The sequence below is a fragment of the Phyllostomus discolor genome, chromosome 10, assembly GCF_004126475.2.
Source record: "Phyllostomus discolor isolate MPI-MPIP mPhyDis1 chromosome 10, mPhyDis1.pri.v3, whole genome shotgun sequence".
Taxonomy (NCBI): domain Eukaryota; kingdom Metazoa; phylum Chordata; class Mammalia; order Chiroptera; family Phyllostomidae; genus Phyllostomus; species Phyllostomus discolor.
This window is the reverse complement of record NC_040912.2, coordinates 41,231,066-41,257,601: the sequence shown is the minus strand read 5'-3', so window position 1 is coordinate 41,257,601 and position 26,536 is coordinate 41,231,066. Positions and strand designations below refer to the sequence as shown.

General features: G+C 34.7%; 1 protein-coding gene across 5 annotated transcripts in view; it reads left to right on the top strand.

The window, feature by feature from the left end:
- The window catches only part of CD36 (CD36 molecule), a 79,430-nt gene that overhangs the window by 1,832 nt on the left and 51,062 nt on the right, over nt 1-26,536 (top strand). For 2 of the 5 annotated variants that reach the window (XM_028525509.2, XM_036010697.1), the window contains exon 1: nt 23,819-24,110. The gene's annotated coding sequence lies outside the window, so the exon portion shown is untranslated. Of the gene's footprint in view, nt 1-4,382; nt 4,387-19,826; nt 19,938-23,818; nt 24,111-26,536 lie in introns of those variants that run through there. The other 3 variants (XM_036010702.1, XM_036010699.1, XM_036010701.1) reach the window with 3 other exon arrangements.

Here is a 26,536-nt window from a genome sequence, read left to right as displayed (position 1 = left end):
GCTTTTTAGGTAAAAACTGTAAAGTGAGTCACCACTTTACTACCACCTAAAAGGAATGGTCTGGAATGAGGCTCAGGGAGGTACCAGAAGAGCAGCAGTGACTGTGTTTCTATATCAGGTTACTGGAATCCTGAAAAAAAAAAAAAAAAGTCTAATCCAAAGTGGTTCTCTCAGCTCACAATGAATTGTTTATCAGGAAAAGGAAATTGTCTAAAACTAGCAAAAGTGCATGGAGAATATAAAAAGAAATATAGTAAATAATTAGTTTTATTGTTTTTGTTGGTTGTGTGTCAAACTACAAAAGTTGGCTAAGCCACTGGAAACTCGTTTTCTTTTACAAAGAGCAATTAGTATGCCATTGCTCCTTTCCATATGATGAGCTTTCTAGCCATTTCTTTATGGAGGCTAAGGTGAATGCTGCTTTGTGCCTTCTGACAGATTTAGTCTTGTGGAGAATAAATAACACTTTAAGATTGGTGCTTGGTGGTACAATATTAAATAGTTTAAGATGTTTTGAAATATAGCCAAGGACCATTGTCACACAAACCCTATCATCTGAAGGAGGAAATGACAGAAAATTGGCAGGCAGATGGAGGGGACATAGCAGAGCGCCTGGCTACACTCACCGAGGATTCCAGAGTGTGCTGAGATAGAAAAGCATTGTTTGCCCTTCAGTGCTTGTGGAGGACACTGGAATAAGGGCAGTGTTTTTTTTTTTTTTTTTTTTTAAGAATAGTTTCATCTCTCAGTTAATGTTATTTTCTTCTCATTTAATCTTCTAAATATAAATCTTATATATCTCTCATTTTAATTGTAGAAAATCAGAAAGACTGTTAATAGTCATGTCATATTTTTAACAATTAAGAACACAGTATAATAGAACTTTAACAGAAGGCTCATTTTATTCCATGCTGGAAATTCATTATTACTCTATTTGAAATGTAACAGATGTCATTATAAGGTGTCAATTTTGGCCTCATTCTAGGAAGTTTTAGAAATGATACAAGTTAGTTTATTCCATCTGGTGGTCCCACAGCAAGGACCCTAAGGAGAGTGTCTGTTTACAGCACGCACACATTTTTATAAAGGAAGCAGGATCTTTTTGACAAACATTCTTATTTAATCTTCTAAATATAAATGTTAACCCTCTAACAGCAAAAAAAAAAACCCACTAGTTTTTGATTGAGTACAGATTGGGGTCACTCTCATTCAGATTCATTTATTCATTAACACATTTGTTTAAACATATTTATGTGCACTTATGTGTCACACTTGTCTATTGTTAGAAACAAGATTGTGCTGAACTTTTATTAGAATCCAGGAAGTTTCACAGGTGGTTTTTCTAAATTTTGCTTATATAGAATAAAACCTTTTGAAAGTTAAAAATAAAATTGGTTAAGTTTATAAATGATAAAAAACATAGTGTAGGTAGAATTTTGTGGACACATTCCCCATCACTGCATACAAACAGAACCCTTAATGAACCATCAGTCTCCTGGAAAAAATCAGCCAGACTAGTGCCTGTTACAAAGTTGCTTCCCTTGCCCGTTCTTAGCTCCTTGCCATGATGTTTCTAAATACATAATTTACTCTTAAAATGCTAAGTAACATACAGCACATGGAATAAAATAACTTAAAGTAGTGTACATCCTAAGCTTAGGTTGGTAGTTTTGTAAATTAATTTTCTTGAACTGTCTTGCCTGAAATGGGAAACAAACACTAATCTAAACTTTAGCTTGGTTTCATAAGAGGATGACCTCTGGTTTCTATGGAAACCTCTAGTTTCTAGGAGCCCTATCCTTTTTAAAAGTTGCTTGGTCAAAAGTTACATTTAAGCAGACATGTAGATGGGCAATTACAGTGCAGGAGAACACAAGCTGTGATAAGGGCACTGTGCACAGACCTTTGCTGTTATGTAGAGTTGGCACCCACCACTGGGCTGATAACTCCAGGAAGACAGGGGTCATTTGCAACTTAGTATCAGCAATGCCCAATGTCTGACACATATTAAACACTCAATGGGTAGATTTTATTCATTTATTCAAAAATATGATGTGTAAATCTTTTCTAACCTAAAACATTCACCTACCACTGAGGACTATAACTAAAATTTTTTTCATAATTTTAACAATTTAAAAATCTATTTCTTGAATTTCTTATTCTTAGCATTCTTTTTTTTGTTAAAGATTTTATTTATTTATTTTTAAGGAGGGAAGGGAGGGAGGGGGAGAGAGAGAGAGAGAGAGAGAGAGAGAGAGAGAGAGGGAGAAAGACATCAATGTGCAGTTGCTGGGGGTTATAGCCTGCAACCCAGGAATGTACCCTGGCTGGGAATCGAACCTGGGACACTTTGGTTCCCAGCCCACACTCAATCCACTAAGCTATGCCAGCCAGGGCTTATTCTTAGCATTCTTATTGAAATATCCAAAAAGACACATCTACAGTTGACCCTTGAACAACATGAAGGTTAGGGGCATCCACCACCTGTTCAGTTGAAAATTTGCATATAACTTTCAACTGTCCCAAAACTTAAGTTGTTCCTTGGTGTCCAAAGGGGATTGGTTCCAACACCCCCAACAGATACCAAAACCCATGGATTCTCAAGTCTCCTACATAACACAATGCAGATCAATGCATACAGTTAACCCTCTGTATCTGTGGACTCCCAGATGTGTACTGGAAAAGAAAAAGAAAACAGAACAAGTATTTATTGAAAATGATTTACATATAAGTGGACCCATGCAATTCAAACCTGTGTAGTTCAAGGGTTTTCATGTGAGAATCCTCTGGTAGGTAGTTTTATGGAGTGTAACCATCTTTAGCACCATTTCATCCTTCCCAAGTGTTTGAGTTGTTTGTTTTTTGGTGATATAGGGAAAATCATCTATTAAAATCAATAATGAAATTTAATCGAGGAATATTCTGTAATTCAATTTACACTAAGTATTTAAACTTAGAGACACTGATGATTTCCCAGTGAGTCAGTACAAGAAGCTTGTTTATTTCACCTAACTCCTCTGGAGTCCTAATCCTTTTCCCAAATCCATGTGCCAAACTTAAATGTGCTTGCTTCTGTGTTCGCTTTCTTAGATATCTTCGTTGAGTGTACCAAGTTTTGGATAAAGCTAGAGAAAGACTCTTTCCTTGGTCAATTCCACTCTGGGTCCAGTGGTCATCTTCACACTATGCTAACCTTACCTCCAGGTGTGGGTTATGATTTCTCTACTTCTAACTTTATGGGGAACAATGGCATGGGTAATATTGTTCTTTGCTAGGCTAGTCACTACACGTACCCCCAAAACAACTCTGAGGGTGGAGGTGATGGCTGGCAAATGGTAGAGGTGCAATCACCACTTCTTGTCTTTCCCAATCCCTTGGCCAGAATACCTTCCTGACTTCACTGAGAGCCTCTGGAAGGTTTCTTCACCTTTAGTCTTCCACACCTCTGTGAGTAGCATCCTCATATTGCAGTCCTATTGTAACAGTTCACTAAAATGCTCCGTTTCACTGTGAGTAGTCAGGAAAAGCAAGATTAGTCAAGAAATAAAATAAATTCTAGTATGTAAGGTGAACTGAAGGAAAGCTTACTATAAATAATTATTAGCACGATCTTCTCTAACCCATTAATATTCCTCTTGAGTGTTAAAGATGCCATTTTGTTTTCTCTCTAAAGTCCCCCATGCAGAACTTCTGTACATAGTAACCGCAGGAGCATGTCTTAAGCTGAAATCCTGTAGATAAATAAAAGCATTTGATACAATCTGAATGGTCTTTTGTGAAAAAAGAAAACTACTTAATAATTATTTACCATGGCAAAGCAACAGCTATGAAGCTGTTTTTTTTGTTGTTGTTGTTATTATTGTTTTCTGAGGTTTAAGGCTGGAACTCTATTTTCAGCTATTCTCCCAACATTAACATATATTCATACTAAAAGCTATAAATATTAGAAGTAGAAATAGTTAGAATACTCTTAAACCAAGATCCATTAATTTTTACAAGTGAATACTATGAGGCACATAAAATTTAAGTGAGCTTTTACATGCCTGCCTAGCCATTAGATAGATTGTCATCCCCTAAGTTTCCCTTTCTGAAGTTTTTCTATGCCTCCCTACCCATCAACACCTCCTAAGAGATCTTACCTATTTTTATGCCTTCTCCTATAATCTATATGTTGAATGGATCCAAAGCTACATCTCATGGCCCTAATCTCTTCCCTGAGTTTCAGAGTCACATATCTGTGTGCCTGCTGGTCACCTTCTACACGTGGATGGTCCACATCTTGAGTTGAAATGATCTAAACTCTTTCAACACATAACCTTGTCGCTATGTTCTGATTCATGATGTGCCTTTTATGTACAAAATTCAATGTAAATATCCCCAAGATAGGTATGCCTCTTGACTATGCTTGAATTGATCCTAGTGTTCAATGCACATACATATACTCTGTAAATACTTTTTAAATAAATGGATGGGTTAAGTAATTATAATAGCTCTTTATCACCTACTGGGTCCCTGCAAGGCACTCTGATAATTATTATGCAAAGTGTGCGGTATTTAATAAGCATAAATTATTATTTGAAGTATATTTTCTATTTTTTCCCCAGATTTTAAAGCCTTAGTGACCTTAGGCAAGACACTTTATTATTTTTTCATTATTTTATTTTTGTATTAAGTTTTCATTGATACTATCACTGATGTCCCCGTTCCCCACCCCATTGCCCACCTCCATCCATTTCCCCCCCCTTTCCTGCTGGTCATCCCCACACTGTTGTCTGTGTCTATGAGTTATGCATATAGCTGTAACCAGACTCCATAGGTTTGAAACTTGGATCTTTTACTACCCAGCTCTGTGACCTTGGGCAAGTTAGTTAACTTCTCTGTTCCTGTGCTTCCTCATCTGTAAAATAGAAATAATAAAAAAGTATCTACTTCATAGAGTAAGTCTTCAAAATAAGCAAGCCACTATATACAAACTATGTAAGTGCCCTCTACATAATAAGTACTATAAAAGGGTTGACTATTACTATTTAATTATCATAATAGATTTAATGTGGGTAGTGTTATTCTCTTTTTAAGAATGTGTGGACAGACTCAGATAGATTAAGAAACTAGTTCAGAATGCTGCCACTCATTAGTGAAAATGCCAGCTAGAACTAACTGACCCCGCTCCCAACCCTACTGCTACTCTTTCACTCCCCATTCTTTTATCTTGTCACTCCAGTCTGCAAGCTAGGATACATTCTTGATTTGTACTTCTCACTGCCTAGGTAATCACTTGCCATGAGGCTTAGCTATTCACACTACCTTCTAAATGATCTCCCCCCATATATCTGAAATCTTTCCCAACTTCTTCTTCCTCAGCCACTGTCTTAATTCAGACCATGTATTTTCTTGCTTAGATTATTTCAGAAGATTTCCTCTGGCCTTTCCTCCAATACGTTTTCCACATAATGCCAGAGACATCTTCCTAAAACCAAATTTTATAATGCACTCCTTCCTTAAACACCTTTGAGTTGCCCTATATTGCTTTCAAAATGCATTCTTGAAAAGAATTTCTAGGTATTCAAGCACAAACCTCAGTCTCTCATACACTAGGCATCGTATTAGGTCTTTACTATGACATTTGTGCCTGCCTCTCCAGTGCCCTGTCGTGTCTTTCTGCAGCTCATTCCCTGTACCAAAGCCTTACCAAAATACCTATATTTCCCAAGTTGTATGTTTTCTTATGGAACTATATTTTGGGGGAATGCCTTTGTTCACTTTACCCAGACCTGTGTTTTTTAAAACTTTTTTAAAATTCAAATTTATTGGGGTTTCATTGGTTGATAATATTATATGGGTTTCAAGTATATACATTTCTATGATACATGTTCTGTATATTGCATTGTGTGTAAACAATTAATACAGCTCAGAGGTAGTTCTTTCAAAAGGTTAATAAAATTGACAAACCCCTGGCTAGACTCACTAAGGAAAAACAAGAAAATGTTCATATAAACATAGTCAGAAATGAGAGAGAAGTTACACACATCACAGAAATACAAAAGATCATTCTAGAATACTATGAAAGACCAAATGCGCCAAATTCAATAACCTAGAAAAAATGGATAAATTCCTAGAAACATATGAATCATGAAAGATTAGAAAATCTATATTTATAAAGTAACTGAAGGAAGAGTATTGGATTTTGCTGAGCAGGCCTGTCTTGAAATGGTGACAGAAGACACTTCAAAAAGGCATTTACTGATAACACCTTCTTGCATGTCGGGACAAATTACCTAGTGCCATCAATTACCTACCACTTACAGTTTCTGTAAGAAATACAAATAAATGTCATTTTGATAAGAGATTAAGAAGTCGCAAAAAAAGAAAAGAAAGAAAAAGAAAGTCTAAACAGGCCGATCAATGGTGAAGAAATTGAGACAAGCATCAAAAACCTCCCTAAAAATAAAATCCAGGACCAGATGGCTTCACTCTGAATTCTAACAGACATTCAAAAAGGATTTGATACCTGTCCTTCCCAAACTCTTCCAAAAAACTGAAGAACAGGAAATATTTCCTAACACATTTTATGAGGCCAATGTAAGCATGATACCAAAACCTGGCAATGGTAACACAAAAAAGAAAATTATAGACCAACATTTCTGATAAATATGGATGTAAAAATTCTAAACAAAATGCTAGCAAGTCAAAAAGAAAAATTAAAAAAATACATCATAATCAGGTGGGATTCATTCCAGGGTCACAAGGATGATTCAACATATGTAAATAGATCAATGTAATACACCACATTAACAAAACAAGGGGATAAAAATCATATGACCTTGTCAACAGATGCAGAAAAAACATTTAATAAGATCCAATATTCATTTATGATTAACACACAATAGAATATTTATAGAAGGAAAATGCCTCAACATAATAAAAGCTGTTTATGACTCAGGCAATATATCCAATAGTGAAAACCTGAAAGCTTTCCCTCTAAAATGGGGCTGTATTTATAAATCCCAACTAAGCTATTACTTCCTCCCCCAACCACCCTTCCACCTCCTTCCCTAATCCAGCATTCACTCTGCTCACTGTAGCGGGGGTGTCCCAGTGTTTTATAACTTTATGAGTCTATCTTCCTAGTTTAGCTGTGAGCTACTTCAAGGGAAGTATCAGGTTCTCATTTTACTGATTCTGTCATTTTAGTCCAATTAAAATTTCAGACTAAGAATGCTTAAGGAATTTATTTAATTTTACTCTTGCAAGGGCTACTGATTAATGAAACATTTGCCAGTGCTAATGAGAAATAAAAGCATAAATACAAAACAAAGTTAATAATTCAAACTATGAGCATGATTTTTAAAAAGTAGTTTCGAAAGTTATTTGAAAAACTCAAGGATGAGAGAGAGTTTTATTGGGAAAATGAACCAATGTTAGAACCAGTAAAAAAGACTGTAGCAAGGGTTTGCATATCTTCTGGGTTGTGACCTGGTGGTAAAGGGAGACGTTGCATCAAGTTGCTGGCATGACTGTCCAGCAGGTGCTCGCTATGTAGGCAAAGGGTCGAGGGCAACATAAGATTAGGGAAGGACATGCACTAGGATAGACGAGCCAAACTCATAGTCTAATCTGGTTTTAAAGCCTTCTTTCTTTTGGAAAACAGAGACTGGTAAGTGAATGCTGGAAACTGGAGAATGGGAAGTTTTATCTTAGAGCACACAGCTCAGTTTTAGCAGCTGTTTAAATTGGACTAGATTTAGAACAGTAGTTCTTAAAAAGTGGGTGTGCATGAGAATAGCCAAAAATGTGTGGAACCGTTGGCTTAGACAATGTTCATAATTTGTGTTCAAACAGAATTACAGAGCATTGTGTTTTTGTCTTGGAACACCATGCTCATGTGGCCTTGTGTAGTGCTGACGCTCTGTGAAACTGTTTATGCTCACTGAGAGGAAACCAAGGCCTGACCGTAACTGCCAGGCCAGTTTCTGAAACAATAAAACTAGCAGATAGCACAGGCCAAGCCCTCAATGTCAGGGGCTGTTTTCTTTTTCTCATGGGAAAAAAAGTTATCTCAGTAAATAAACATACTGTCATGAAATCCACTTACCACCACTATGATAGTAAGATTCTAATAGATTTGTTTGTAACCTTCTCCCCAAAACCTATGGTACGCTGAACACACTGAGTATTTTAGCACAAAAATCTCATTCCTCTTATGCTAGTAATTTGATGGTCAATAAGAAACACAAGAAGAGATTAATCTGTGTATAATAACTATAAAGTATACACATTGTTTAGGGATTTGATAAGCTTTCGTGCCCTTATACCATAAAAAACTAATTTATTATATAAATGAAGAAATATATACTATTGGTAGATATGAATATATAGAATAAAATTTTAATTTTACTTAGTGAAAGTAACATGTGAGTTAAAGGCTCTTTCTATTTATTACATAAAGATTTTAATAATCTCTGATGAGAGATTATCAAGATTCTTTTAATTAGGAATTATAAATCAACATATTTCTGGATATATGCATCTAAGTTGAAGTTATATAAGTATAGTAAAAAATATATATGCAAAACTTTTTACTTATTTTTGATGCTTCCTAGATATAAAGGATAAATGGGATAATCTCACCTTTGGTAATAGACTACCATTATCATAAGTTTCATTTAAAGGAAACAAGATCTAGTAAGTGATTCAAGTTCATGATTCAATAATATTCAATATTTCTTTATTACATGAATTTAAAGTGACTAGAAATATTAACATATGTCCCATGCATATAATTCACTTTATATCATGTTATAGGTCTGTAAAGGAAATGAGATAAAACCATAAATTAAGCTTCATTTGGTAAATCATACATAGAAAAAAATCTTTCCATAATGTAATATTTCAGACACTTTGAATATTGTTATATATGCCACTTTCTTTGATTTATATATAAACGTTTTTTAAACAAGAGCTGCATAATAACTCCAAGGTTTCAGTTCCACATGTAGTTTAAGTTTCTCTATTATTGAGTTTCTTTGGTCTTAAAATATAATAAAGGCAGTATAAAAGAGAGAATGATGTTTAAAATTATTTATTTATTTTTAGAGAGAGGAGGAAGGATGGAGAAAGAAAGGGAGAGAGGCATCAGTGTGTGGTTGCCTCTCATGCACCATCTCCTGGGGACCTGGTCTGCAACCAAGGCATGTGTCCTGACTGGGAATCAAACTGGAGACCCTTTGGTTTGCAGGCTGGCACTCAATCCACTGAGCCACAGCACCCAGGGCAAAAGAGAGAGTCATTTGTTTACCACCTGTGCTTTATCACATTATCTTGCTAATAAGGGGAAGTTATTTTGGCTGAATTTCATTGAGTTTGCCCTTTAGTTACTTACTCTTGAAGACATGATCTTAAAAAAGGTCACTTTTTACTTTCTCCTTAAAGCTTACCCTTTTGTGTGATTGTATTTTATCTTTCCTATTTTCTAGAAAAACATATAGTTTCGTTTTATATGAGCTGAGAACAGTAATTTACTGAAGAAGTAACTGAAATAGAGAAGTTAAATTTCAGTTAAATATTTTAACTTTTAATTGAACAACAGGGATTAAATCTTTTTACATTATAGATAGGCAGCATGGCCATGGTTTTATTCGTCTTTACAGCCAAAGGCAGCACTTTGGATCTTTCTATCTGAAGGATTCAAGTGTTAAATTATAGTAGAATCCTGAAAACTGACTTAATTCCTTGTTAACAGTAATAACAGGAGAATAATGTGAATAATATTAAAATAACCATTAGTTACTTGGGAAGTTAGCATTCTTCGAGTTCATTCTTCACTTTATTTAGGGTCAAATTTGCATAATATACTTTTGGTTATGATATGCGGTATATTCTTTAACATTACTGTGTGAAAGTTTGCTACAGATGAGCATTCATTACTGCTTTTTGTGATGGTGACAAGAGTACTTTGTGTGCCCAGTTTAGCAGCAGGCACGTATGTGTGAGAGAAATAAAAGAGGATTATGGTCAATCAGTTTTCTTACCTGAAATATTTCCTGTACTTGTGTGTTTCTAAGAAGTCTTTACATATCACATATATTTTTGAGACAGTTGTATAATTTATGTCAGAATAAAAGAGCAGCTTTCTTTCTCTCTCTTTCTTTTTTCTTACATCTATTCCATGTTTCACCAGAGCACCTAAGCTGTAAAGGTAAACAGTGGCTACTCTCAGTGGTGATTGTTTTTAATTATAAAAATTACCCAGATTATTTCTTGGGGTGTCTCCTTGTTTTCTGCTGGCTTTAGGCTTGGATTCTCTTTCTCTCTTTTTTCTAGATCTCTTTAAACTGTCATAATACATTTATGTTTTATACACTTGCTGGCTGAACAAGATAAATTATAAATGTGTTCGCCAAAAGGCAGGTTCATATAGTCATTTTTTTCATTGCTTCTACCTGAAAAGGTTGTTCTTTAACTGAATCCAGTTACTTAATCCAGTGACTAAGTATTGGGTTGATCAAGAAATCTGTTTAGTTTTTTCTATAACATAAGACACATTTTTCATTTTCAATAGTAACTTTAGTGATTTGGATATTTTGAATATGTCCCCTATCTCCTACATGGTATAATATTGATTGTTCTCAATTAATGTCTCAATTTGACTGCTTTCAACTTCAACTGGTATATCCAACCATGTATCATCATCACCCTGCAAGAAATCTCTAGGATGAAACTTCACAAACCACTTTTGACATGTTCGATCAGTCACAATTTCAGTTGTAATTTTACCTTTTCTTGAAATAATAAAACATAATATGCCAAAAATGCTGTATATTTTATCCCATCTTCAATATAAAATAGCTACAAAAAATTCACCAATTTTGTTAAGTTTTTTTAAGTGCATGCTGATATGACAGCTGCCACAATACAATCTAACAAAATTGTTTCAAATGAAGTTAAAGACAACTGAGTGCTACCAGAGCTGTCTTATGAAAAAAAGCCAAATGAACTTTTTGGCCAGCTCAATAAATCTAAGGATTACTCTTCACTTATGGGGCCGTTGCGGTGGAGTCCTGTCTTTGTTCCCTCTCCTTACCCACTTCTTCTTTCTCCAATGCTGTGACATGGAAGTGTCCTGATTCTGTGCTTCCTGGGAAGCCAAACCCAAGCCTGGAATGAGAAGTGAGGAGAATGAGAAATTGGGAACTTCAGTACCTCCCTTGCTGTGCCCTTGCTGTCTGCTCTACGATTTGTTACCTTTGTACTTGAGTTGTCACTTCAACAAGAGCCAATATAAAAAAAGACTAAGAGCCCCCCATCTTTTCCTTTGGCCTTTAGTGTTTTATCTCCTTTTACTGGGACTGTTGCTTCAGTTCTTTTTCAGTTTTCATTACCTTTCCTCTTTCTACCCCTGCTGTTATGTTCCAGAGTGCCACAAAAAAGTTTTCCAAGAGTATTTCTCCCACTCATCAAAATGACTCTAGGGATTGCTTCTCAGTTTCATAGCCTCTTGGCCATGACCACTGCCATAAAATACAAGTGCTCTCCCACTAATCAAAGCTCTGTCCACAATAAGCCTACCTTTTCTTCATTAGGCAAAATGTAAGTTTTGGGTCAAAACCTTATGTCTCTCCATATTATTTGATTAATCTCCTATGTCGACTTTCATCCCAATTTACTGCTTTTAAAATGGCCCCTTAAAAGTGAAAACTCTTAGCCCACCACTTCCTCTACTTAAATAATGATTCTACTGTGCTTATAGAATACATTTAAGCTTTTAAGAATATCATGCAAGGGGCCTCAAAATCTGATCTTTAGTCATTTTCCTCACTCTTTGCTACTTTCCTAAAAATAATTTTTGTGATTTTCCAAATATATTATTTCCTCCTGCTACTGCATTTATGCATGTTATTTTTCTGGTTGTATGAACATCCTCCCTCTTGTTTGATTAGAAAGTGTCTATTCATCCATTGAAGCCCTTGCATTATCTTATAGTCTATCTTCTCTCAATAAAACCAAAACTTATTAAAGACTGTATTTCACTTACCTTTTTATCCTAGTGCCAAGCTCAAAGTCTGGATATAGTCAATGGTTAGTAAGTGTTTAAATAAATAAATGAAGTTTTGAACATCTTTTCCCCCTTCTACCCCAAAGCTTAGATTTGCCTTTACTTTTTCTCTTTATAATTTCTACCCCCCCCCCCCAAAAAAAACCTTAAAGAGGAAGCTTCAGGAAAACTCTTGGAGTTTTCCTGATAGTAGTTCCCAAATGTAGAAATTATAGGCTATATAGAATTGGATAGATTTGAATTTAAGTGCTACATATTAGTCTTGTGACATTGAGCAAATTATTAACCTCTCTATGTCTGTTTCCCCATCTATAAAATGGGTACATAGCCCTGGCTGGCGTAGCTCAGTGGATTGAGCGTGGGCTGGGAACCAAAGTGTCCCAGGTTCGATTCCCAGCCAGGGTACATTCCTGGGTTGCAGGCCATAACCCCCAGCAACCGCACATTGATGTTTTTCTCTCTCTCTCTCTCTCTCTCTCTCTGTCTCTCTCTCTCTCTGTCTCTCTCTCTCTCCCTCTCCCTCCCTCCCTAAAAATAAATAAATAAAAATATTTAAAAAAAATAATAATAAAATGGGTACAGATTAGCTTATGGTTAAGATTTTAAAAACTGTTGACAAAAGAATGACCAGCCAAAGAAAAAGTCTTACAAGAGTTGATTTGAGCCAAATTGATGATGATTGCTATGAAGCAAAATCTCAACAGAATGTTCAAAAGAATGTCAATTTGGTGAGCACAGCAAACCTGCACCTCCCCCTCACCCCTTTTACTCCCCCAGGTGTGTTACCTTTACCTTCCTTTAAGCTCCAAGGGCACTTTTTTCCTTGTGTAATGTGTTTTCTGAGCCTAGGTGTAGTTGGCTTACTTTTCCTACCTCTGTGACTTTCTAAATAAACTTTATCTTAGAAAAAATAAAGAATGGCAGTTTTGTAGCTTACTTTATACATTTCAGTCTATGGAGGAGCCATAAGGTTATGTGTTACATAACCATTCATTGGTGGTAGTTTATGGAGACGGGAGAAAGCAAAGAGGAAATCCCCGAGACTGGATAAAAAACCAAAGTGGAGGATACACACTTCTTTTACATTGGTGGGTAGTGGGTAGTTGCTAATGACCATTTGTAGCACATAGAGATGGTATGTGGGCAAGAAGATAATGACCCAAGAAGATAACAATGTGGCCTTGTGCTCTGGAAAAGATTACTCTGATATTCCAAAGGTATGTTATCTTAGATGCACAAAGGTAATATACAATTTCAAAGTGAAAGATTGGCCTTTGCTGAGGAACGGACAGGCCAAAGATTTGACTACCCACCATAGCCCACTTTTAGTTGGGAATTTTTATATTCAGACCTCCCGGTGTGATGACTGGTCTCTGGGTTTGTAAGGCATGCCTTTCAGGCTTCCCCTAAGCCTGTCAGTTTTAGTATTTATAATTCCACAAAGCCAAACTCTGTATGAACAATTTGGAACTCTGCTTCCTCATCTAAAAATTAGATTATTTAGATTAACTGATCATTAAAATCCCTCTCATATTTCAGAATGAGGACACATGAATTTGGTCGCTGTTCTTTACTACCTGTGACAATATGAACTTTTAATGTAATCTCTGCTTCTTAGCTAAAATGGGAAGTTGTAGCAGATAATCTATAATAATTAACCAATCTAAGTTTACTTGATCATCTATAATTTGAATCTATTTCCTTTCTTTTATAAATACTATTATACTAAAGTTCCCCAAGTATGTTTTTAAAAATATTGACAAAGATAATTTTAACAGGGGAATGTGTTCTAGATTTTCAGTGGAGCTGATGGGAGCTGGTAAGCAACTGGCTATGATATCTCAGTCAAATTACCAAAAAAGATGTAAATGTTTGTGGGCTGATTTTCTGATGTACAGAATTATATAACAACTGTTTATAAAGACTTCAATAAAATGCTTAGGCTAAATAGGAATTATGTCAGCAAAATGGCAGTTCTGGAAGTTTCTAGCACCCATCTTCTCCTGGAAACATCAATTTGAACAAGTATCCATGCATGAAAATATCTTCATAAGAGCTGAGGATTTGCAGGTGAGAGGTTATAGTGGCTAGGCAAAGCAAGCATTATATTTATGTAGAGATTTTGAGATTATGGAGTGGATGTCCTCAATATTTTCAGAAAAGTAGAAAACAAAGTTATATTCTGAGAAGACAGATTTCTAGGGAAATGCTTTAGAAAATGAAGACATTTCAGCAAAATTATGAATAAATGTGAGAGTCACAAAATAGGGAAAAAAGTAAAGGATTGATAAGCAATTATTAAGCAGAGCTCAATACAAATAAAATCTTGTTTTAAAATGTATTTGAATATAAAAAATTATTATACATTTGCGCAATGGAATACTATACAGCAGAGAGAAAGAAAGAGCTCCTACCCTTTGCAACAGCATGGATGGATCTGAGAGCACTATATGAAATAAGCCAGGTGGTGAAAGACAAATACCATATGATCTCACCTATAAATGGAACCTAATCAACACAACAAACAAGCAAGCAAATTGAAATAAAGAAGAAGCTGGCAGTAACCAGAGGGGAGATGGGAGGGGATAGTGGAGAAAAGGAGAAGGGTCATCAAGGGTTATTTGAAAAAGTCAAATAGTGACTTAAAGTTTAAAGAAAATTTAAAGATAATTGCCTTATTTTTCCCACTTTCTCCCATTCCCATATAATGGGAATTCTTTTGAATGAATTCATATTTCAAGGAGAAAACACTTTAAATGAATTCTAGATAACATGATTATAGTGCTATTCCTTGATTTTTAAAAATTCTTTTACCTTACACATTAGCCTTTTATTTCTTCTTGTGGGAGAAAGCATCTGGTTTTTATAGTTTCACAGCAATACCACTTTACCCATTTTACCTACTATCTCCACAATGCTTTTCTTCTACCAATTCAATCAACATAATTATTTTTTTGACATTTTTGAGTGTTTACATTATTATTATAAATTTTCTGAACAGCAGAGCCAAGAAGTATGTAATGAATTCTTTGTGTTTGGTAAAATTTATTTTTTTCCTGGTGGTGATAGTTGTTTCCTTAAGTCCTCTGTCCTCTTGACCCAGTACTAAGTGGTTTGTTTCCTAGGTCCATGACATGTTTGTTACCCTGAAACTTCCTTTCCACTTCTTCCTGGAAATTCCCTTTAGTTATCAGATCAGCTATGTCCTCAATTCTCTGTGCTTTGATTTCTTGGTTTACTTCCTTGTTTTACTGGAGTTTGTATTCTGAGACTTCCTTGAGCTTCCTAAGAAAGGGAAAAAATAGAAGTAAAATTTGGAAACATGTATATTAAAATGTCTTTATTCTCATTCTTAAAAAAATTTTTGTACATAGAATAATAGTTGGAAATCAATTTCCCTTAATATTTAAAAAAGATTGCTCATTTGATTTTCTAAATTCCCAGTGTTGCTATCAAAGTTTTTTTCTTTTTATTTTCTGATTTGTATGAGACTTTCTCACAAGTCAATCAGACATTTTTAAGATTTTCTGTTTATTCTTGATACTCTGTGACTTTCTAAAGACAGACAGGTAGGCCATGGCCTGTGACCTTTGTAACTCATTGTGCTGTACCTGTGTGGCATCTTGAACTCTGGCGACTTATATCCTTCAATTCTAGAAAATATTCATGTACTCTATTCTTACTTCCCCATTTTGTTTTTACTGTGTTCTATGCAAATCCCATCACATGGATGTTGGATCTATTCTAAGAGCCTGTGTTGCTCTCCTGGCTACCCTGTGCTGTAATGCTGCTGCTCTGGCAGCCCACCCAACTGTTCTGCTGACTGTGTTGTTTCTACAATCACTGTTTTAACATTTTAAATACTTCATGGGTTTCTGTTTCCCTAGTGTCATGAATGCAATATCTTCTCTTAGTTGTCAGAGAACATGAACCACAAAAATATTTAGTGTATTTTTATTCTTTTTCCTTATCTGCATTCTTATTTTTTGCCCATTTGTTTCTAAATTTTGTGTTGCATGTCAGAAGTGTTCTTGAAATGTCTGGTGATTGCTCATGTATTTAATACTGTGGCCAGAAAAATAAAATGTCATTCTAAAGCTGAACTGTCCAATATGGAGCCACTGCCACAGATTGCTACTGAGAACTTGAAATGAACTAAGTCCAAATTGAGATGAGCTTTAAACATGAAATAAAAACCAGACTTCTAAGACTTTATACAAAAAAATAAAGCATCTTATTAATAATTTCATATTGATTGAAATAATAGTTTTTATGATATTGGACTAAGGAATATATAATGTTAAATTTAATATCAGCCCTGGCTGGTGTGGCTCAGTGGATGAGTGTTGGCCTGTGAACCAAAGGGTCACTGGTCCAATTCTCGGTCAGAGCACATGCCTGGGTTGCAGGCGAGATCCCCAGTAGGAGGCATGTGAGAGGCAACCATGTGCTGATGTTTCTCGCCCTCTCTTTCTTTCTCTTTTCCCTTCTCTCTAAAAGTAAATAAACAAAACTTAAAAAAGAAATTAATTAAAAATAATTTTAATATCATAATGGCTACTGGACATTTCAAATATATGTATATAACATGAGGCTTATGTTGTACTTCTATTGGACATTACTGCTCTAGCATGATCAGATAAGGTTCTGACCATTTCATTGTCCTCCTTCATTACCCCACTTCCATGAAAAAGTAGTATGAATTAGTCTTTTCTGTTGCTCCAGTCAGTTCACTCAGAAAGCAATCCTATACTTTCTTGCTTTGTAGAGTTCTAAAAGTAGCAGTGAAAAAGATACTGAAGGTATGTGCATTTTTAGGTAAACTTATTTCTACTTGGATCTAGCTCATTCACCCAGCTGGGCCTCCAACACCTCACCTTTTAACAGATGAAGAAAAAACAGGCAGGCATGCAGAGTATATAGGGAGAAGATCTAAGGTTTGAGTCTTCTAAAGGGTTTCAACCAAGTTAGACCTTGATTTCCCTATCTAGTTCATACTTTCCCCACCCCCCACCATGTACTAGTTCATGGTCCTATCTAGGATTATATACAACATTCTTTTTGCTTCTCATTGTCTTTCTGCTTTAGGTTTATATGTTTAGAATCTAACACTTTTTGATCTGCTGAGCAATTATCATAAGTTCATTTGCTTTCTAAATATTGATTCATTTTCTGTTCTTTCTCATTTAAATCTGTGGCCAGAAAGAACTGTGGGAACATGTATGTCCCAAAACTTTTAGAAATTCTGTTACTTTAATTTCAGTGAGATTTCAGATGCAAAAAAAAAAATGTATTCAGTCTGCCATGTTTAACCAGAGGTCTTGGTCGTGATTTTAAACCTTCAAAGTATCTTGCATTCCCTTCTTCAATGTTTTGGCCAGATTAGGCTCCGTCATTTAAGCCTCCTATAAGTGGGTTTAGAGGTACTTCCTTGTACCTTCATGTCACACCAGACTTAGGTTTTTCACATGTCTTTTTTTCAACCAAACCAGTTACACTGATAAATCCTTTCTGTAAATACCTAATTTTATTTGCTGAGAATCCTGTTTTCTCCTACTTATTTATATTCAATTAATCTAGGGAAGATTAAGTATCTAAGAGTTCTGTGGACATATTCTTAGGATTTCAGCCCCCATTAATCTGTCAGCTAGACTTCTGTCATGTGTTTGTTTCACACAATTTATAGTGTTTGTAATATGATAGAAGGAGACTGTGAAGTATTAATCCATGTGGTTTTGTCCCTCCCACCCTTTTCATTCTGTTTTTGGACTGCAAGATAGGAAGCTGCAAATTGAGGAAGGACTTTGGTGGACAAAAGAAACTGATGATATGTTACTAAAGATTTGGAAAGCAGCTACGATCAACCCAAAATAATTGTCCTCAACATAATCCCAAAATAGATAAAAAGGTCGTAAGCTTGGATAGAAGTGGGAACACAGGAGCCTAGATGCAAATGAATTCCAGAGAGCTACGTGATCTGGCCTGCAGCAGACTCATTCCTGAAGGCAAGCTTCCTGGCCTTCCACCCCAGAGGAAAAGTATGGGGATCTCAGAGCTGAGATATTGCTCAGGGAGAACAAGTCTCAGAAAACATTGCACCAGTCATGACAGTGGAGCAGTAGAGTATTATGGGCTGTGTGCGGTATGTAGGCAGCTATGTTTAGAAGCAGATTCATGAAGCCCCTGAGACCCTAAAATTGTGCTCAAGGCCCAAAAGTTTGTGAAAGTGAGCTAAGAAAAAAGAGTGCCATCATCCCAAAGTGATCACAGTCAGGAGAAGAGAAGGGAAAGCCATTGTCCAGGTCTTGAGAGGGTTTGCTCTGTGTTCTTATCTCCTTTTTGAATGTAATGCGTGTTCAGAAAAAAATATAATTGAGTTTTAATTTGAAATGACTGAGAAGTACAAAAAAAATGGATATTTACTTTAAATATGTGAAATATGCAGAATCAGACAGAATGGAGGCTTGGAGTAAAAATTAAATTTAGAAAAATTAAATTTCATTTCTTCATTCCTGAGTTTGAGACTGTGAAATTTATTTCCATTTCACTAACATTCAGCCATTCCTAAAGTTTCCAACTGTGCTCTTTCTTTCAGGATTAGTTGTTCTAGGTTAGTTAATTTTATATTTCATATTCCCCTTGTCAGGATGGACAATTATGCTTCCTGGAATGATGGAAATTTGCACTTGATTTTTATTCTGAACTTTGATTTGATTTTGCAGCCTTAACATGTAACATTTTCTCCTATTAAAGAAAAATACCCTTCTAGGTAGTAGGAGATCCTGTGGCATTTCTGTGGTCTTTATTTTGAGTTGACTACATACACATACATACACACACACACACACACACACAATTTTGATCAAATAATTGTGTTATCAAGACAGCCCAAAATTTTTAAATGACTACTTTGTAGAAAAGCTAGCATTTTAGAAACTGATACTCAATATTAATGTTTATTGATATTTATTATTTGGTAAATAGACATATATTACCTAATATATCACACTGATTTCATTGGAGCGTTCTGTTACTTGTAGACAAAAGCATCACAATTGATTAAACTGAAGCTCAGCATTCTGACCTTGAGTAATTTACTTAACCTCCTGGTCCTTCGGTCTCTCAGTGCTTTGCTACTTTTGTCATTTGTAATATTAGGAAACAATAATACTTACCTCAAATGGTTGTTATGAAGACAACTATAAGACATGTTATGGATTCTTAATTTAAATAATCCACATAAAGTTCTTAGAATGACATCTGGCCTGTAGTAAGTACCTACTCTCAGTATTAGCCGTTAGTATAACATGACACAGTTTGGGTTTTTCAAAAAAATTTGCTTTTGATAAGATTACTATTTCATGAATTAAATACCTAGTGATATTACAAGGAACAAAAATGGTGATGTGACTATTTTCAGAGTTAGTCAACATAAAACAAGACCATGGCCCCTGTTCCTCAGTGGGATTCTGGAGATAAACACAATGAATTTTGAAAATTCTCCCCAGAAATGGCTTTGGTTGTACTTAGCCTAAAGGAGAAAGCATCACAAGATAGCCATTTAAGTGGGATTTACAAGTAGATTAAAAATAATTATGTGCCTTGGTGTCTTATTGTGGGAAGTTGTCTATATATCTAAACATTTATTTGTGGGTTTCAATGTTGAAGGTCATTTAAGTTCAGAAGAGGAGTCTAGTCCCTGCCCCCAGGGACTTTGAAAGTTATGTATTTGACAGAGGAGAGCAGGACTCGGGTTCTCATTACCTAATCCAGTTGAGCAACAGAGAAGTGGGAGAAAAACTCCAGGACAAACTGTCTGACAGAAGCCAGAGCAAGGGTTACACACAGAGTCGGCTGTGCTCAAGTTGTGGCTGCATTGGCTAAGGTTAGTAGAGCTTGGAAATGAATATGACTAAAAATTATTATCCTTTGGTGGCACCTGTAGGGTAGATTTATAAACGGGTGATCTGGAATTGTCAAAAGACTTTTAAAGTAAGGGCAATAAAGGGGAATAGAGGAAAATCAGTACTTATGAAAAGCTGACTTCCATAACAGTGCTACAATACAGGCTAGCCATATTTTAATAATGTTTTAGGGTGAAAAATAGGAGAACAAAGAAATTTTATTTAAAAATATTTTTCCTCTGGGCTTTCAAATGGAAATAAATTCCCCCCTGCATTTAATTTCTTTAAACATAGAATACATTAGTTAGGTTTCCATGTTATCATGAATGAGTATTCATACAATGTCAGGTTTTTTGTTTCCTTAAGCCTGAATGTAAATGTTTGCCTTTTCTAATCCCCTACATTTAGGGTAAGATGGCAGGACTATCCATAGGAGACATACAAATATACCAAGATCTTTTTAAAATTTATATTACTTAATGCAACAAAGACATCTGTAACTGTCATAAACTACCTTTTGATATATTTAGTCTAGCTAGTTTTAGATCTAAAAGTTATTAAAGTGCTTCCAAATTATGTATATATCCTTTGTCTTTATTATTTTCAAATAAGTTAGAATGGTTTTATAATAATATATATTCCCTAATTTTCTAGATTTAAATGAACATTTATCTATAAATTACCAAATAACAAAACAAAGACACTTGTAAAATTCATTCAGCATGTTTTTCTTCTTTTTTCATCTTTAAGTAACATTTTCATGCTTTAAAGCGGAAGTTTTAGTTCTCACTTCTGTTTCTTTGTACAAGCAAAGTTATAACTTTTAGCAGTTTAATATAAACTGCTATTAAGTTCTAATGTAAAACTATATATATAGCTATATACATGTATGTGTATATATGTGTATATATATATATGTGTGTGTGTGTATATATATCTCTATATATATTTCCACAACACTTCCCGAATATAGCAGGCACTCAACTAATTTGTAATGAATTTTCTCTCACTTTATTTATTTTGACATTACTTCAGGAACTCCTTATACTTTCTTCCTTGAAGTCACTGGCTTCTGGTACAAATCTCTGTCTTTCTAAAGATAGAGAACTATCCTCTACCGTTACCCTTCTCTGTGTTGGGAAACACATGGAAATTTATCTCAAACTTATTCTCAATGAAAGAGCTGGAATATCAGTTCATTCTTCTGTGAAGCTTATCATCGCTCCTAAAATCTCCCCTCTTTGTAGGTCTTCTGCACCATAAACCTTCCTTTATACCGTCTAGTTTGCTATTTTATAATATTTTTTCTATATGGCTGTCTGATCATCACTCCATAAAGTTAGGGTTTTATTTTATTGATTTTCATAATCTCTGGTCCTAGAAATACTCAGTATACAGGGAGAATAGTGTATTAAACAAGCAAGTGAATAAATTTGTTGTTTTAACTATAATCTGTATATAAAAGTAATGGAAATAATTCTAAAACATCAAAGTAGCAAAGCAAAATGCATCTGCTGGGAGATTTATATTGACAGAAGGTAAGGATTTGATGTGGGCAAGAAAATGCTTGTGCTTGACCATGTCATTCAACTAAGCTTTGATACTGCTTGTCACCTGGATACATAAGTTTAAGATCACCTGCTTCATACTAACTCTGGAAATCTTATCCTTTACCTAATTTCCCCTGTGTCATTTATATTTTCTATAAAAATGTGGCTAACAATACCTAATTATAGTTTCTTATCTACTTAAATAATGACACAAGGAAGAATTTTAACATGACAATGGACCAATGGTGTTGTGTTAATAAATATTTGTCCTTTTCCTTATCCTTTCCTAGAACTTTTCAAGTTGTCCCACTTTAAGGGAAAGAAACAGAATATATTCATTAAATAGAAATATTTTTATCTTTACATGTAATAATTTAATTTAAATGCCTTTAAAATATAAATATTTAAAATAAAGCAAAATTTGATAAGTCAAAAGAGCATTTTAACAGAATAGTTTAAAAAATTAACTTTAGTAACAGGGTACAGCAAATAGGAATCAAAAACAGGTGTAAATTATTCCAGTTATCCAGGAACTTAATATTAAATTGACTAGCATTATTGAAGAACAAAGAAGAGAAATGGTATACATAAAAAATTAAAACAATACTTTAACTAATACCAGTCCACAACCTGAAAAAAGGTCTGTTAAAAGGAGTATCATTGGAAAAAAATGGAAACATAAGGAAAAAGAAAGTCATATTCTAGAAGAAATACTTGTTTTTCTTCCATAGTCACAATCAAGGCAATAGAGAGCAAGAATTTCCAGCTATCTAGATCTTTGAAACCTCATCTGTTAAATGATCAGGACTTGCTGATTCTTAAGATTCTTTCAATTCCTGCAATATAAAGGTCATGAACAAGAAGAGAAAAATGTATTATACATAAAAATGGGCAAAAGTTCTTTGAACTAAGAGTAACTGATATTTATTTCTGAATAAATGTGAATGTCCTATGAGCCCATGAGACTTTGTGGTTTTCTAGCTAGAATCTTTCTGTGGAATAGTCTCCATGTGTGAACTTCATCTCTAGTACACAAGCTCCTCGAAAATGGTTTGCTAAACTATTCAAGCCAGTTTGGCCACATGGGTTCTCTTAGTAAATATTGGCACCTACAATAAATAATAAGAAAAGATTTATAGATCTCTCTAAAACAGGAACAGAAAAGCCCTCTCTGACTGGCTTCTGACTGACAAGCCGTTGAATAGCAACTCTTCCATATGCTCCTTGAAGTCTCCATTCCCTTTCCTTTTAGGCGTCCCGATAGTTCTTCAGTGGAGGATTAATCGGAGGCACACACTTCACACTCTAACTTTGGAAGTTAATCATCTAGTCAGGCAACAAGGAATGCCCTGAAATCAAGGGCTAGACAATGGGCCACTTATGAACTGAGCCTTAGGCAAGTGGATTGTTATAGCCTATGATGTAAGGCGGAGGTGTTAGCCAGTAATATTTATAGCTAATTCATAAGTATTTGAAACCATTAATTTCACATGTGAAAATGCCATTGCTATATTTATTATGCAATTCTCTAGATTTTAGGAGATAAAGAACTAATAGATTTCAGTTATAGTCTAAGTAGACAGGACTTGAATGAATATTCACAACTAGGTAGCTACCCATATTGAGAAGGCAGATTAAAAGTACTTAATAATCACACATTGTGTTTTATATGGAAGCATTTGTAGTACATTACAGAAAACCTCACAGTAGAGATAATGCTTTCTTCCTCTTTGTGGTAGAGTTGTGGACACACAGTGACCACATCATAAATCCTCATTGAGTATATGTGTGTATGAGAATGGACACCATTAACATGAATCCCCAAACAGTATCACCTTAAATGATATAGGAAAAATCCTTTTTGTCTAATTTAGCATCGACTGTAATGGTTTGACTTGTTTTGAGAGTGTCCTTATATTTGTTTTGATTTTTTTATTCTTATGAATTGCATAATATTAGTATTACCACCAAATATTACCAGTTTTAGTTCTCTTATATGGCAAAAGAATGTTGTAACTATTGTAAATCTGAACTTGTTCATTTTGGAGAGCCCTAATGTCACTCTGATCTCCAGATTTCCACAGCTAGAATATCCATTGATGCTTTTGTTCCTTATCTTAAATGCCCATGTGCATGTTGCTATGTGTGTCCTCCTAGGACTATAAAGTCCTATAACTAAGACACAGGATAAAAAAGACAGGGGAATTGCTATGAGAAAATAAGTAGGGATATCTCTGGAGAGGGAGCTACTCCTGTGTTCTTTTAAATGTCACAGAGTAATTGTTTTTTTTTGTTTTGTTTTGTTTTTTAAGAACGAACCAGGGTGAAGAGCAGCTCCTTTTCAAGCTGGAGAGCTTGGCAAACACTGCCTGCAGGGTTTGCTTTGGTTTAGAAATCCCACTGCCTCACTGGAGTGCCAATCAAAATTCCATAGCCATTCTTGGCTACTTGGAGGCGGGACTGACTGATGTACAGCAGTGATTTGACCCAGTACTTGGGGATAACACAACCAGTCATCAGTGTTTATCCTGTTGTCTTCCAACCAGCCTTTTGAAGGTGCATTAACATTGGGGGCTTTGCGCTTCTTCATCGGACTTCTAACTGGTAATTACACCTATGGAATCATTGTAAACTTATTTTACCTAACAATGTAGGACTCAAAACTTGTGCCTGCAATACTAAAATCTCTTTGATCTGATTTTTGCTTTGTTCTTGTCCATTTAAAACTATACTTGCATTTTTCCTTCTCTCAGGAAATAGAGTATATGAGATATTGTAGACTTTCAGGCCTTCTGTTTCAAGCTTTGAGATGAGAACTTGTATCTAAAAGAAAATGGAAGGAATTGGTCAGGTGGAGTAACTTTACTATTATCTTGTCAGTAATAACTACAGTAGTAAGTAGTGAGAAGGTATTCAAGATTATTTGAAATTATCCATACCCTCCAACATACATGTACTTACATACATTGAGCAATACAATTATATCTTAATAGAAAACCATACTAAAAGTGAAAATTCATTGTACAGCTATTTTTTATTCTTAAGAACATACTCAGGAAGACAATTAACTTGTAGATGGTTGCTTTTTACCTGAAGATGCAATTATAATAAATATCATTATGTAGCTTTTGGTTTGGACTCTATTATATTAAGATTGTAAGACAGAGTGGTTGTCTTCCCAATCATGAAGAAGAATCTATCTCCACCCCCCTACCCACTCCCCCCCACATACTTCTTATAATCAACAGTAAACAGTAGAGGACACAGGCAGGTTTTACTGCTAGAATTCCTGGAATGGCTCTAGCCAACAGGTGGCTGTTGAGACCTGCTTGAAAGGTGATTTTGCAACTTTATGTTAGTGCAAGGTTAGAAAACTCCATCATGATATTGTAAACCTGACTTGGGTTCCGGCATCTTTGGTGCAATAGATATAGGAAATAACATTAAAAAATTAACCATTAAGAGGAGCCAGTTTTCAATTTGCAAATCATTCCTATGATATTTTTTCTTTGTAATAATGAGTTACATAGAATGGTCATGGGAGGCATAGATAATCAGGTATTGCCATTAAGTAAAATTTTACAGGTTCCAGACAAAATTATTTTATGGTGACATATGACCATTTCTAGTAGTGATATTTTATTTTGACCTGCATCACTGTATAATGTTCTATAGAGACAAACAGTATTATATGCCTCAACTGTATTTCATGTGATTGATTATCTTAAATAGTTGGAAATTGAGCCTTATGAATTGAAAGGGAGCACTGGAAGCAATTGTTTGCCTCATTGTGAAGATAGGGCATTGAAGAAAATGTTTAACATAGGCAAGGACTGTAATATTAGTATAAATATTAGTATGAGTATTAGTAATTAAATGGCTATCAATACAGGAGAGATTTTATAGGCATCACTGATTTACTAAGTAATTGGGAAATCCTTCATTGACTAGGATACTACAAGTTTTCATATTCCTCCTCAAGAATGATGAAAGATCAGTGGACTCCTTAGTATCGGAAGTCTGTGGAGTCTTAAGTTGCTTAGAAACTCAGTGATTATGGGCTTGCTATGGCAACCCAATTTATCAGTGAATGCAAAAGTTGGTTAGCTGGTATTGTGTCAAATCTTCACATTCTGCTGGTAAAAATATGTAGATCAACTCTTCTATCATATCAGTATTTTTATTATTTACATAAGCTAAATAATATAACTTACTACATTTTAAAAATAGTAATTTATAGTTTATAATAGATAAATTAAACTTAAATTTACAATGTAATTTTAGTTATTTTAAGTGTATTGTCTGCTGGTTATTATCCCATTGTCTAAATGTGTGTGTGTGTGTATATATATATATAATATATATTTATATATAATTTGCATTAAATTAAAAGCATGGGAAAACAAGATTAGTATCATATGTAAAATATGTGGTAATAAAAAAGGTTCTATAAATCTGACTTCTATTAATAGTTCTAAACAAATAATTTATAAATGTATCCATATTTGTGTAGCACATTTTAATATTTTCATTTTACATTATAAACTTCTTATTCACACATATAAGTATAATAAATGTATTACCATGTTATTCTTCTTTAAAATCTTATACCCTAAATAATATACCATGTAATCCAACACACAAACATATTAGAAGATTAGTTTATTCAAAAAGCTAATTTCTGTAGTAATGATAAGACATTAAGGGCTATATACTCATCCTCAGTTTGAGTATTTGCTTCCTGCAGTACATTTTCAATTAGTTTGCCCTTTCTGATTTTAAGCATGTTTTCAGATTTTAATGATACCTTCTATTTTTTTCATATCCCTGCTATATATAAACTGTAACTCTTAATATGTTGGCATTGTATTTCCCTTATCTTCTTATTGATTCCAACTCTTATGTTTATCACAGTCAATAGCAGAGGTAGAACCAGCAGCCTCTCCTGAGACAAGACTGCTGCAAGATTCTAGTTACTGTTCTTTTCTCCTGGGTTTTGGCATTTATGTATTTTGTTTTGCTATTTAAGA